Consider the following 13,936-nt stretch of genomic DNA (forward strand, 5'->3'; position numbering starts at 1 on the left):
CGTTATCACATGCATATGTGCCAACATTATGTCCAGGCTCAGGATTTTCAAGCATGTCAACACACACACGTGACAGTAAATGACTCTGTTCAGGAACTGCATGTGTGTAATCACACACGTGTACCACCGTATGGCCATGCTTGGGAACTGCACATATGTGAACACTATCATATGCACTGGCATGTTACCATGCTCAGGAACTGTCCATGTGTAAATAGCACATGTAACCACACTTGGGACTGCCTGCATGTGAATGTTCACATATACCCCAGCATGTTCCTACCAACCAGAACTACATACAACAGGCCAGGCATGGTGGCACACAACTTTATTCCCGAGGCAGAAGCAGGTAGATGTCTACCGGGATAGTTCTCTGATAGCCAGGGATACATGAAGAGACTGTCACACACACACACACACACACACACACACAAAACAGAACGACACACAAGTGAACATAGGCATTAAATACCAATATATAACTGAGCTTGGAAACTACATACATACATACATATATATACATATATACATACATATATATGCATATGTAAACACGTGCATATATACTGACATATGACCACATATGGAACTGGACACAAGTGAGCAAGCATATACCACAAACATGTGACTCTGCTGGGAAAGTATACATGTGAACATGATTTATATGCTGATATGACCTTATCAGGAAATAGACACATGTAAACACATGAATGTGTACCAACATATGAACCAACATGTGACCACACATGTAACATGACCAGGCTCAAATACTACACAGTTATCAAAATATATATACATGCTGACATGTGACCATGCTTAGAACTGAATGCATATAAACATATACATTTGCCAAGACCCATGTCCGTGCTCAAACTGCACATATGTGAACATGTGTACGACATGTGACCCCCCCTTAGAAGTAGCACCTATCAATATACACATTTGGACTGACATGTTTCTTCTTAGCACTTGGGGCTGGGTAAAACCATAAAATGTATCCTGGTCGAGAAGGAACTTCTCTGTGGTACTAAACATGCATCATATACTACCAGGAAACAGCTTTGTAATACCCAGTCCTATCCTCCACAGAAAAGTCTTAAAACAACTTTCAACCGTGACTAAAAGGTTAGCAATGGAAAGTATTACCTTACAGTTAGGATACACTCAGAAAACTATTGATTAATAATCACCAAAGCATGGTGAGGTGTAAATCAAGCAAACTCAGTAAAGAAGCTCATGGAATCTCTATTCTGTAGAGGAAGCACAGACAATCCAAAGGAAGAAAGCCTAAAGTAATAAAAACAAAGCTGTAATTTTAGCATAACTTAAATACTTGCAGACTACTGAAAGTGGCTAGGGGAATTCTTAAGAGTCAAATTTGTTTCAGTTCATGGTAACTATGCCAGAATTGTTCCTGTCACTGGCTCTAGTAAAAGTATTCAATATAGGGGCTGGAGACATGGCTAAGCAGTTAAGAGCACTGGCTGCTCTTTCAGAGGACCCAAGTTCAATTCCCAGCACCCTCAGTGCAGCTCAAAACTGTCTGCAAGTCCTATTCCAAGGGATCTACACCTTCACACACCTAAATATGCAGGTAAAACATCAATGTACACAAAACACAAATCACTTTTAAAATGTATTCAACATTAATTTAATAAGCATATTATCTATCTGTGTGTGTCTATCCAACTGATATCAAATCTGGAAGGTTAACAATTAGGAAATAAACTGACAACACAAGAATGCAAAAGGATTTCCTTCCAGATCTTTTGAAATTTGGAACTTTTACATTTGTATTGAATCTGTAGATTCATGAGTACAGGAGATGGAATCTGTTATCCATGAGTACAGGAGATCTTTCCATCTCCTATTATCTTCAATTTCTTTCTTCAGAAACTTGAAGTTTTTATCAAACAGTTGTTTCACTTGTTTGATTAGAGTCACACCAAGGTACTCTATGTTATTAGTGACTATTGGGAAGGGTGTTGTTTCCCTAATTTCTTTCTCAGCCCTTTTGTCTTTGATAAACAGGAGGGTTACTGATTTTTTTTTTTTTTTGTTAATTTAATATCCAACACTTTGCTAAAGGTGTTTAACACCTGAAGGAGTTCTCTGGATGAATTTTTGGGGTCACTCATGTATACTATCATACCATCTGCAAACAGTGATACTTTGACTTCTTCCTTTCCAATTTGTATCCCCTTGATCTTCTTTAGTTGTCTTATTGTTCTAGCTAGGACTTCAAGTACCATGTGGAAGAGATATGGAGAGAGTGGACAGCCTTGCCTTGTCCCTGACTTCAGCGGGCTTGATTTAAGTTTCTCTTCAGTCATTTTGATGTTGACTATAGGCTTCTTATATATTGCCTTTACTATGTTTAGGTATGTGTCTTGTATCCCTGATCATTTCAAGACTTTAAACTTGAATGGATGTTGGATTTTGTCACATGCTTTTCAACATCTAAGGATATGATCATGTGGCATTTCTTCTTAATTTTTTTTATATGGTGGATTACGTTGAAGGATTTCTATGTGTTGAACAAACCCTGCATGCCTGGGATGAAGCCTACTTGGTCATGGTGGATGATATCTTTTATGTGTTCTTGGATTCGGTTAGCAAGTATAACATTGAATATTTTTGTGTCAATGTTCCTAAGAGAGATAGGTCTGAAGTTCTCTCTCTCTCTCTCTCTCTCCCTCTTTCTCTTTTGTTGGGTCTTTTTGTGGTTATGTATCCCTTACAGTATTTAACACCTCATTTAAAATTTCTACATGAATGATTTTTTATTTGTGCCTCTCTACCCATTCAGAAGGGAGGCAACTTACTCAATTTCCTTCTCTTTCAAAATAAATATTTTTGTGTATGCATGCTCACAGTGTGTATGGAGGTCACTTCTATCCTCCACCTTTAAGTATTATTGATGGAACTCAGGGGACCAGGTTTGTGTGGTCAATGCCTTTACCCTCTGAACAAGCTTACTGCCCCTCCCCTTTTTTTGGCATAGAGTCTCATGTATCCCATATTCCCACACTGGACTCAAACTCACTATGAAGCTGGAGAGGTCCATGAAATTCTGGTTTACCTGCCTCTACCTCTGGAGAACTGAGATTCCAAGGATGCACCACCACTTTCAGTTTATTCGCTACTGGGAATCAAATTCAGGTCTTCATGTACACTGGGCAAGTACCCTAACCAACTGAGGTACAGTCCTGGCTCCTGGAAGCTTCATTTCTAAAACATGGGGTGAGAGAACACAGTGGGACTCTAACAGGAAATGCCATTTACTTTAGGAGAAGAGGATTATGGTCCCAGATAATCACTTTTTAGTTTATCACCTGAATTAAGAAATTATGAGACTTTCTTCTACCTGCCCGGTTAATGTCACAAATCAGCATGGAGCCTTCACTCACAGCACTGACAGCAAAAGAGCAAGAGAGACTCACTGTGGAACAGGTTTGGAAGCTGACATTTCAGAAAAAATAACTAGTCTATCTTAGTTCCCTCTAAATAACAAAGCCTTGAAAGAGTGCAAATTTCTACCTGCTGCTGTCTCTGCCTGAGGAGGCCTCACCCCTGCCCTAGTAACCAGGAAGATCAGTTTCTGCCTAGAGTGAAAGAAAAGGTGTCTCAGGGGAAGTAGAAGTAGGAGGCCCGTGCCCTGAGGTATCAAAGATGCAACTGAGATGCAGCATCAGAACAATGACCACAGCTGCCAACTTCCACTACTGACCTTAAATTGGCTCCAGTAGCCCACCTCAGAGTCAACCTCTCTAGCTTGAAGAACTGAAGGGCAGGAAATGCCAGGCAGCAGCCTGCTTTCCAAAGAACAGCCAAGGCAGCACTGCCCCCTGTTGGTCCTGGAAGAGTATTACAAGGCTGGCTGGCAGGGGCAAGTCAGCCCTGGTTTTAGTTCCCAGTCTTGCAGACAAAACAGTAACAAAGGGGTATTACGATGCAGGTGATGTGTCAGTAGTTACTTTAACAGAAATAATGTGGGCCCAAGCCAGGTACCTCAGCTCAAAGAGCAGAACTGAATGATCAGGTGGAAAAAAGAAACGTCTACCATCATACATAAGGACAGTCAACATACTTTTACTACAGTGCAAGTCTATGGTATGATCTATAGAGAAAGAGGACTTCTGAAGGAGAAAAGAAGTCTAGGCTTTCCTGTCATTCTCCATTTGGCAGGGGCCTGGATTCCAGCTGGGATCCTGGAACTCGGCTTCCAGATGAAGAATGGGGTTCCATTTCACTCAGAGGCAGCTAGAGCACCTTAGGGTGAGGTCTGAGTGCTCTAAGGGGTGTGGAAAAGGTTTTCCATAAGTGTTACAGTTTAGCTCTTTTAGCATGATGTCACCAGTGTCAGTAGAAGTCGGCTCTCCAAAACCTATGCCAGATACCAAAGCATTACAACTCCTGGTCAAGTTGCTACACTCAGCAAAACAGAGGTGTGGGCCAGATTTTAGGCCCTGTCTGTTTGCAACCAAACACAGGCCCGACGATCCCAAACCCAGTTTGATGCAATCAAGAGGATTCGGTGTAAAATAAATTAAGAATCTTGTCAGGTCTTGAATTGAAAAACTTTGGCGTTGGGCACTGTTAGGAATTATAGAAAAGATGTAGAGGTTACACGCGGGTCCACAGATCACACCACAAGATCAGTTCCACGCGGGAGGTTTATTAGGTAGAGGGGGGTTACAGAGAGGGAGTTAGATAGAGATATATATATAGAGAGAGAGAAAGAGAGAGAGACAGACAGACAAAGAGAGAAGAAGGAGCGAGAAGAAGAAGGAAGGGGAGGGACCCCAGTTCTCTTATAGGGTGGTCCAGAGCATGTGCAGGTGGTTTCCGGTGGTCAGCAGGTGGTCTAGGTGTCTTTCCAAATGCCTGATACCTGCCGGGTCTGCCAGGCCCCAGGGGCTGCCTGTAGAAATGCCTGCTTGCTGATCCCAACATTACCCCCTTTTTTCTATAATTAAAAATAGGGAGCTTGGGCTGCCTTTTATAAGGTAAGTTAAAGTATATAAACTTAGGCTCATTGGAAGCAGCTCTTGGTTGTCATGTAAGAGGTTGAGAGGGGAATAACAACAAATGGTTAGGTTGTAAGGTTAAGAATAAGAGAAGTCTCTGCCCTGGAAAATTTAGGGCAGCGGGTTTAGGGTAGAGGGTTTTTAACAGAGAGAATTGCCAGCCATGCAAGGCAGCAGGGAAGGACTGGGGAACACTGGGAGAACCTGGAGCTGCTTGTCCTGGTCCTGAAGCACACCACTTCAGCCTTTTGTTAACAACAGGTGGATAACGGGCATAGATTCTCTTCTGGCTACTTCCTGCTGACACTGGGGGTGATGTAGGGAGGTCAAAAGGCTGAAGTCCAGGAAGAATAGGTTTCTTTGATGCTTTTCCAGGTCTGTGAGAACACCCATGGCTGGGAGGGAAGGTGCAGGTCCAGCTTGTTGGTAAGGTCAGAGCTGAACACCTGTATCTTGTTGGAAGTCTGTGAGGTCAGAGCTGAACACCTGTAGCTGCTTTGGCGCTGTTGTGGCTGTAGGAGACACCTGTGTCTAGCAGGACACTGAAACAGAGAAAATCCTGTAGGTAGGCATTGAAAGGTTTGGATCGATGAGGTTTGTACATGGGAACCTCTGTCTACCTGGACGAGACTTTATTTACCCAATCACTGGCAATATTAAAGAAGGCTTTGTTTTTGATCTGTCATTGAGGTGAGGTTTAGTTACAGAAGCATGTAAACTTAAGAGGCCCTGGTGCCAGCTGGCACTAGGGATAGAAACCTGAAATTCTCCAGCTTGTCTGGAGGGACGGGCGTCTGGGCATCTCCCATTGGGGGCAGAGAAGTCTCTATGTAGGGATGTGGTGATGGTTGTTGTCCATTGGGAGCCGGGAGAGACGGAGGCCTTCTAATGGCGTCCCAGGAGAAGGCGAGTCTCTGTAGAAAGCGATCCGATCAGGTCCAAATCTCGTCAGATATTGGCCAGCGATCGAGGGCCAGGTGCCCCGTGGCACGACCCGAGAGAACACGCTTCTTGCCTAGCTAGGACGAGTGCAGGAGCATGTAGAGAGAAGCGTGTGTAGAAGGCTCCCAAGGAAGAATGAGAAGAGCCGTATGGGAGAGAGGGGACCTTTCCATGAGCAAGCGAGCCAGCGCGTGCACGAGCGAGCGGGGGAAGAAACCCGTAGAGGGGGTGTACCGCCCAAGGGAGAGTGTGGCCCTAAAATGAAAGTCAGCATAGAGGGTCAAACCTAGACAATTAAGGCTACAGCTGAGGAGGGGGTCCCCCGTCTCAAAAGATAGTAGGAAGCTGCCAGAGCTCTGTGGTCAAGCTTCCCCTACCAAGAGGCATGCATGCTGAGAAAATGGAGTGAACTCACCAATCCAGCCAGTGGTTGTATGTAGTAAATGGCAGTCTGGTAGCCGGGAAAGGAAATTCCAAACCAGGAATTACTTTTAAGTTTTAAGAAAGAGATAAAACCTTAAACATGTTAGTATCATAATTGTACTGTGTATTGAGAAAAAGGCAGTAGACATACATATGTGTTAACGGCATAAGTACTTTTTAAGGTGAACTCTGAAAAGGCAAAAGCCTTTTATGAAATAAAAGGGAAACTTACTTAAAGCAACTAGAAGGAATAAGTTTAAGATATTCCTGTGTTAAAATCTACCCCAGAAATGGCAGATATTAAGAATACCATACTAAAAGCTATGACTTTTGGGTCAGATATACACATTAAACAGATGTTTTTAACATAACGAGAAGCACCTTTAAGTCTATCTCTAGAAGCCAACAAAGGAAATTAAAATCTCAACCTGGTGACTGAAAAAGCAGTTATTGCTCCATCAACTTATTAGAACTCTATTCTCAACCTGGTGACTGAATAAGCAGTTATTGCTCCATCAACTTATGAGAACTCTATTGATCAATGTCAAAACTTTTAAAATCTTATAATATAACTCACATACCTTAAAACACCTATTTAGACTCTTTTGCATTTATCAACCCTGAAACATTTTTTTAGACCAGATAACAACACTCTAGATTTTTATAACCTAAACTCCTGTATCCTCAGACCCTATATAAGCTCCATTTATTTATCTTAAGACACAGGCAACTAACATGAGTCCTGTGAGCAAGGCAAACCTTTCTTTTCCTTTTAAATAAGAGATCTAGTACCCTGTGGTTTTAGCTAATGAACTGATTAATGAGCTAACAGTCGATCTAAATTGTCTTCTCTGTAGCTGCAAAGCTATCGTAAGCTTAGCATAGCCGTCAAGGTGTTCAGAGACCTGAGAAGGATAAATTATAAGTTAAATAAGTATATTAATTTATGTGCCAATCAAAATGACAGGGATGACTAGTTAGTCCATCACCTAGGCAGTGTCCCTTGCTCCTGTGGTCTCACAGCATCCTGAACAGAGGCAGTTCTGCCAGGCACATAAGATGAGAGACTGTTTCTGTGGAGAAAGAAACAGGAGAATGGCCTTACCTCGCCCTTAGCAACGTGAAACATTGACTCCAGGTGTCCACAGTTTTGGCTGGGCCTTAGCAGTGGGCCAGTTGAGGCAGTATTGCCCAGTGGTTAGCATACCACAATCCAGAGTTGCAGTCATCTGTAGTTGTGCCCAAATCTTCTCGGAGACCTTGGGGGAGCTACTGTCAGGATTTTGGGACTTCCTGTCACAATAAGCTTACACATGTTAAAATGCCATATTCATCAGATCTCTGATAAGCTTGAGGGCCAGCACATCTGAGTTACTCTTTGTGTATCTCTATAATCTGCTCTAAACTGTGTCCTATAAAACAGAATGTCATCATTTCTAATTTTAGCATGTCCTAGAAGTATATATTTTAAGACAAATAGGCAAACCTCATAGTTACCCATCCTAGGCTTAACCTTAAAAAAAACTTAAACAAGGAGACTAGGTAAGGCTCAACTGCAGCATTTAGCATGACTTCAAATCTGCTCTTTTTGAACTAAAATCAAAGCAAACCTTTTAATTAGATATAATTTATAGAGAGGCTAGCAAATCTTGTTGCTCCTCCTACCACTTGCATTAAAATTGAACAGTAAAAAGCTTTGCATTTAAACTGTAAGAATTATTTTAGCCATACCAAACCTATCAGCTAGAATTTTTTCCTTAAAAGAGCATAAAAAACATTTTGTAATGAACAATCACCAGCCCTTTAAATGATTTATAACATATTTAAATACAGTTCTTTTTTTTTAATCATATTAACTCTAAAAGCAAGTTACATTACTATAAAGAGGAGTTCTGAAACTGCCTAACTTTTTAAAATAACTTCCCTGTAGCAGGTAACAAACAAACTCTAAGGAACTTGATGAAACTTCCCCTTTTTTTGTCTCAAGGTAAAGAACAGGGCATAAACATGTTTTTTTATAAACAAAACAGCTTATCAAACAAACAGCTCTCCACAAGATACATTCTCAAAAACTGCAATTTTACCTTAATTAGCACAGACAATATGGCAGGGTTTTATTTAGTAAATTGATAAGATACCCAAGAGCATAAACCCAGTGAGAAAATTATGAGGGCGTTTAAATAGAAGCAGCTTGGGAAAGGGGCTGGGTTATTGCAGGGGAGAGGGACGCACATGGGAAGCAGGGCCTCCTTGCCCGAATCAAAGATGGCGCCGGCCACATGGAAACCTCTGATATGCCCAAGGTCCCGCCCATTTTTCCCAAAGCCAAGATGGCTGCGCCCAGTTACTGGCAACGTGGAAGCCTCTGATGAAAGTTTTGAAAAGTCAGTTACGGCGCTCGCGGCACCAGGAGCTGGCGCCGGGCTGTGGCACCGATGGGGCTCCAGGACGAGGCGGGCCCAGCTAGGATCCTGTGGTCTCCGCCCGCTGCGCTACAACGCGGGGCCCGGGCCCACGGGCCGCTGCGGGGCACGCCTGGTGGGCGCGGGCGGCCGGCAGCGGAAACAACGGGAATGGCAGGGGCTGCGGGGACAGCAGGAGCAGCGGCAGCAGCGGCGGTGGGAGTTTAGTAGGAGTTTTAGAGAGAAGGAGAAAGAATGTTGAGGCGAGTTTGAAAGGAATTAGAGGCAAGAGAGTGGGTATTTTAGGCAGATTTGGAAGGAATAGGTTCCCCAGAAGCTCTGGTGTGCTCGGTAAAAGTAATGGGGGTTACCTAATTCGGCCTAATGCTCCAATGTTAGGAATTATAGAAAAGAGATGTAGAGGTTACAGAGGTTCCACGGATCACACCACGAGATCGGTTCCACGCGGGAGGTTTATTAGGTAGAGGGGGGTTACAGAGAGGGAGGTAGATAGATATATATATAGAGAGAGAGAGAGAGACAGACAAAGAGAGAAGAAGGAGCGAGAAGAAGAAGGAAGGGGAGGGACCCCAGTTCTCTTATAGGGTGGTCCAGAGCATGCACAGGTGGTTTCCGGTGGTCAGCAGGTGGTCTGGGTGTCTTTCCAAATGCCTGATACCTGCCGGGTCTGCCAGGCCCCAGGGGCTGCCTGTAGAAATGCCTGCTTGCTGATCCCAACAGGCACCTTTATGCATATGAAATCAAAGGCAATATAAACTCTTGGCAGAGGGAGGGATTTCAAGAGTGAATGTGTTTGATTCCCTGGAATCAGTGTTGGATTGTGCAGAAGAGTCATTTGGGCTATTCTTAAATCACACAGGTGACTTGTTCCATCTGTTTAAGTTTTCTTAATGGAAGGGGGAGGGGTCACAGAGACTATCTCTGGGCAGGCTAGGAAAGAGAAATTGAGAGAGAGAGAGAGAGAGAGAGAGAGAGAGAGGAGTACGAGTTCTTTCATCAGGTGACCCAGACCTTGTGCAGGTGGTAGCAGGTGGTCCACAGGTGGACTCACAGATGCCTGATGTCCCGTTTGTCAGGTCCCTTGGGGACTGGCCATAGAGATGTCTGCTTATACATCCCCACATTCAGGAAATCAGGGATACTTAAATGGTCCTATCACAAGAAGGAAAGTACAGTACTTAAATATCCTATGGGGGAAATCTCCAAGTACAATTGAATGTCACTGCTGGACTAAGGTTCTTAGCAGGGTGGGTCATTTTTAGGTATTCCAAGATGCTTGTTAGAGCACTTTCCTTATCAAGGGAAGGTCTGGCCTGTAATGGGTCCTGAAGAACATGTGACCTCATTTCAAGACCTAGAGTTACTAAGATCAGGGGAGACATTTCAGAACCCTGCTGAGAAAAAGGATTCTATACTCGTAGATGGAGTGCAAATGATTGTCTATCCAGAGATGACAGAATTCATCCTTATCCAGCAGAGTCCCACAACTTACTAGAAGATACTTGGCTTCCCCTACAAATTGCTCTCCTCCATTGTCAGTCTGCTGTCCTGGCTGACAGACAAATGACCTAAGACCTGTGGGTCCTATTGAAATTCTGGTGACATACCACAACCTGGTACTGTCTGAGAGTCTATGGTACAACCAAGAAGAGCTAGGGGATGGGGGGGGGGGGGAAGAATAGATGCCTGAGCCGTATAGGCTGATGGAGGACATCAGAGGGAGAGATCATTCTCCCACCATTTGTTGAAGATGCTATCTTTTTTCTTCGTATGGTTTTGGCATCTTTATTAAAATCAGGTGTCCATAGATGTGTGCGATTATTTCTGTGTCTTCCATTTGATTCTATTGATCCACCAGTCTGTTTCTATGCCAATACCATGCAGTTTTAATTATTGCTGCTCTATAGGTAATAGCTTGAGATCAGGGATGGAGATACCTCCAGGAGATATGTTTGTTTTTAGTAGCCTGCTTCTGGGTTACCTAGCAACCTATGATGTCATCATGTGTCCGCTGCCATGTGGCAACACCTGGCAACGTGGTCAAGTTGCTCCTTAAAAGAGTCAACCAGCCATTTTGTCCCTTCCTTGCACTCTTGCCCTCTCCTTCTCTTATTCTCTCACTCTCCTGTTCTCTCCCCTTTCTCTGTCTGGGCACTGCTTTCTCTTCCTTCTATCATATCTTCTCTCCTTCTCTCTCACTCTCCATCTCCATCTAATAAACCTCTTTCATATGAAATCTGTTGTGCACATCATTATTTCATTGGTCCTAACATTAGTGTATTGGAAAAGGCTCCCCTGGTAGACTCTGGTCTGTTATCAGGGACCCTTAATCAGACCATGATGCTAGCAACAGATCTTTTTTTTCTGTTCTACCTATCCCTAACCACCACTCATCCACATATGACTTAAAGCTTACACATTCCTTCCACTGCCCTGTGCTTACCACACACACCTGTCCCTCTGCTCATGGCTGCTCAGACTCAGCATCCTGTCATATGCTCTGAGCACCGCAGACATGGTGGACACTCACGCTGCACCAAAATCAGCTGGAGAAACTAAAAGCCTCAGGCCAAAGGCTGAAACTTCTGCTTCAGACACAGACACAGCCTGCTTCTAAACTATTGCAGTTAGGTAAGCAATTGCTGGGGACCCTGCACACACACAGATGGCTGTAGATTGTGCCACTTCCTCTGGCCCAAGGGCAAGGTTTTAAATCTCCCATGGAACACCTGCCACCAGAGGAAGCATACAGAAGTGGGTTTTCAGTTGCACAGACTTCTGATCATCCATGCCATATGTATGCAGAGTTTCAAACTCTGCTGAGACAGTCTTCCCACCAGCAAGCACCTGGTTTCCTATGCTGCTATGGTGCCACACCACACATGGATAACCACCATGGTGATTTTAGGATAAGGAGGGTGGAGCCGCAGCTTCACTGCCATCTCCACTAAGGCCAAGCGCATGGTTTCACCACCATCCTAACTTAGGCAGTCGTATGATTGGCAGCTCTCAGAGTTATAAAAACAAACAAGAAAACTCTGTGGTCTCCCCACTGCCAGCTGCTTTTACTACTTATCTGTTTCTGTCCCACTCTTTTCAGAGCTGCAAAACTGCAGTCTCTTGTAGACCCTAAAAGGCCACTGAGCACCTTACTCCATTCTAAAGCTACCTATCTGGCCCTATGCTGGAGCCAGCCAGCAGAGTCGAATGGTTCTTGAGTCGGGAGTGAGGATTAAAATTAATAAAATAACACACAGCACACAGGAGGCTTTTTTAAGAAGGTCCGGAATCGACAGCCACAGCAAAAAGCCGCCTTAGCAGCAACCTCAAGCCTCTAGCAGCTACTCTCCTAGCTGCAACCACAGGCCTGTCTTTTTAGTGTAGAGTTTTTAAGCCAGAGTAGAAACATGTCAGAACAATGGGTTAATTTCTGTGAGGAGTCTGAGGAAGAGGTGTGAGCCTCACAAGCTATCACACCTGCTGTCACAAACAAAAGGAGATGGACTTGCAAATTCTACCCTGACTAGTAAAGGCCTGGTAAAAGAAGTCTCTCCACTGAGATTTAAATATTAAAACAGTTGCCAGAGGCACCTCTCCAACACCCCTATCCTTTCTTTCAGATGAGATTCCCTCTATGAGAACTAGGCCTTACTCTTGATAAAGCCCTTGTACCAGGCACCAAGGTTCTAGGGCTGGGCCAGGCTAAGCCCATGACCTGCTGTGTTACTTGGTTGAGTAGCCACATGGTCCATTTCCGTTTGCCCTTTCATAATCACAGGAAAGGCTTCATTATACTCTCTCCTCTTAGGGAAACCATTGCTCCTACACCTATATTTTCCCTGCTCAAATGTCTTTTATCCAGTAATACCAGTAACAATAAGAGCCATCTGTGAAGAAGAAAACTATTCTCTATGGCTCTTTTCTCAAAGTCTTGTCTGTTTCTCTCTGCCTGTTATCTCAACCAGAATACTCTCTGGTTTATTTTTATACTCTCAAAAAAATCTTAAAATTAAACTGTAAACCTTAAGGTGACCACATGGCATGGAAAATTTTAATCATAATTAATTCTCTGTTCATTTTATCTCTGTTTAGACTAGGACAGCAACAAGTCTCATTTTAAATTGGTATGGATTTTTATAAAAATCCAAAGTTACGTTTTACAATATATATGATTCAAACCTGGTTCAAAATAACCTTTACATGATACTAAAATTTTGAAGTTATTAAAGTCTATTCAAATTAAGGTAATTTAAAAATATCCATCCAACTGCCTATGTCTCTATCAATTCCTGAATTAATAAATGCTGTTCCCCTTGCCATGAGCTGCCTATGATCCAGGTTCACCACTAGTCTTTCTTACTAATAGGTTTGCTATAATAAATTCAAATGTAATTTTAAAATTGCTTTACACTGTTCTACTAAATATAGTAGAACAGTGGTTTTAAAACTCATAAATCAGGGATTACTATGTACAAGTTTTCAATGGACTCTAAATTAAGATCTATTAATTTTAGAAGACTTATTTATGTTAAAACTTGATCATTGTGCTATAACTTCACTATCAAAAGGTGAAAATATGCTTGGTCTACATAACTAAAAATGGCAACATTATGAATCTATGGTATAGCCTTAGACTTTTATAAACTATGAACGTTTATATATAGTAAATCAAACAAACTATTATGCTCTCACTTTAATGGACTATATTTATGACTTTTAAGTCTCCAACTTAACAGGTTCAAAACCTAAAGTCCTAATATTTAGTGGTTGAGAAATACAAATTTATAGCCAGTCATCTCATAGATGATCAAGTCCTTTCACATGTTCAAAAATGTATTTATAGTGTTAGAGATGCAGACACAGTCTCGCTGCTTACCTAATTTAAGAGCTGAGGATTTTCCCTGAGTCACCATACAGGAGTTGGTTTAAATAATAAGAGAGAGTCTTCCCATCAGGCTCATCTACATCAAACACTATGCTCTAGACCTTGGCTGCTTCTCAAAGGCTGTTGGTATTCCCTCACAAAAAACAAGAAGTCTGCAATGCCCCAACCCACCGCGGTATAGTCTAAAGTCAACTCTGCCAGGTAGGTATTTCAAATGCAGGCAAAGGGGACAC

General features: G+C 42.8%; 1 long non-coding RNA gene across 1 annotated transcript; it reads right to left on the bottom strand.

The window, feature by feature from the left end:
• Positions 1-4,685: 4,685 nt before the first annotated feature.
• LOC132651456 (uncharacterized) lies at positions 4,686-7,972 on the bottom strand. The gene is made up of 3 exons (XR_009589108.1): positions 7,501-7,972; positions 6,388-6,423; positions 4,686-5,944 (listed from the first exon to the last, which is right to left on the bottom strand). It is a non-coding gene; the product is annotated as an uncharacterized LOC132651456 (long non-coding RNA).
• Between the last annotated feature and the right edge of the window lie 5,964 nt (positions 7,973-13,936).

This window comes from Meriones unguiculatus (genome assembly GCF_030254825.1).
Source record: "Meriones unguiculatus strain TT.TT164.6M chromosome X unlocalized genomic scaffold, Bangor_MerUng_6.1 ChrX_unordered_Scaffold_30, whole genome shotgun sequence".
In the NCBI taxonomy this organism is placed as follows: domain Eukaryota; kingdom Metazoa; phylum Chordata; class Mammalia; order Rodentia; family Muridae; genus Meriones; species Meriones unguiculatus.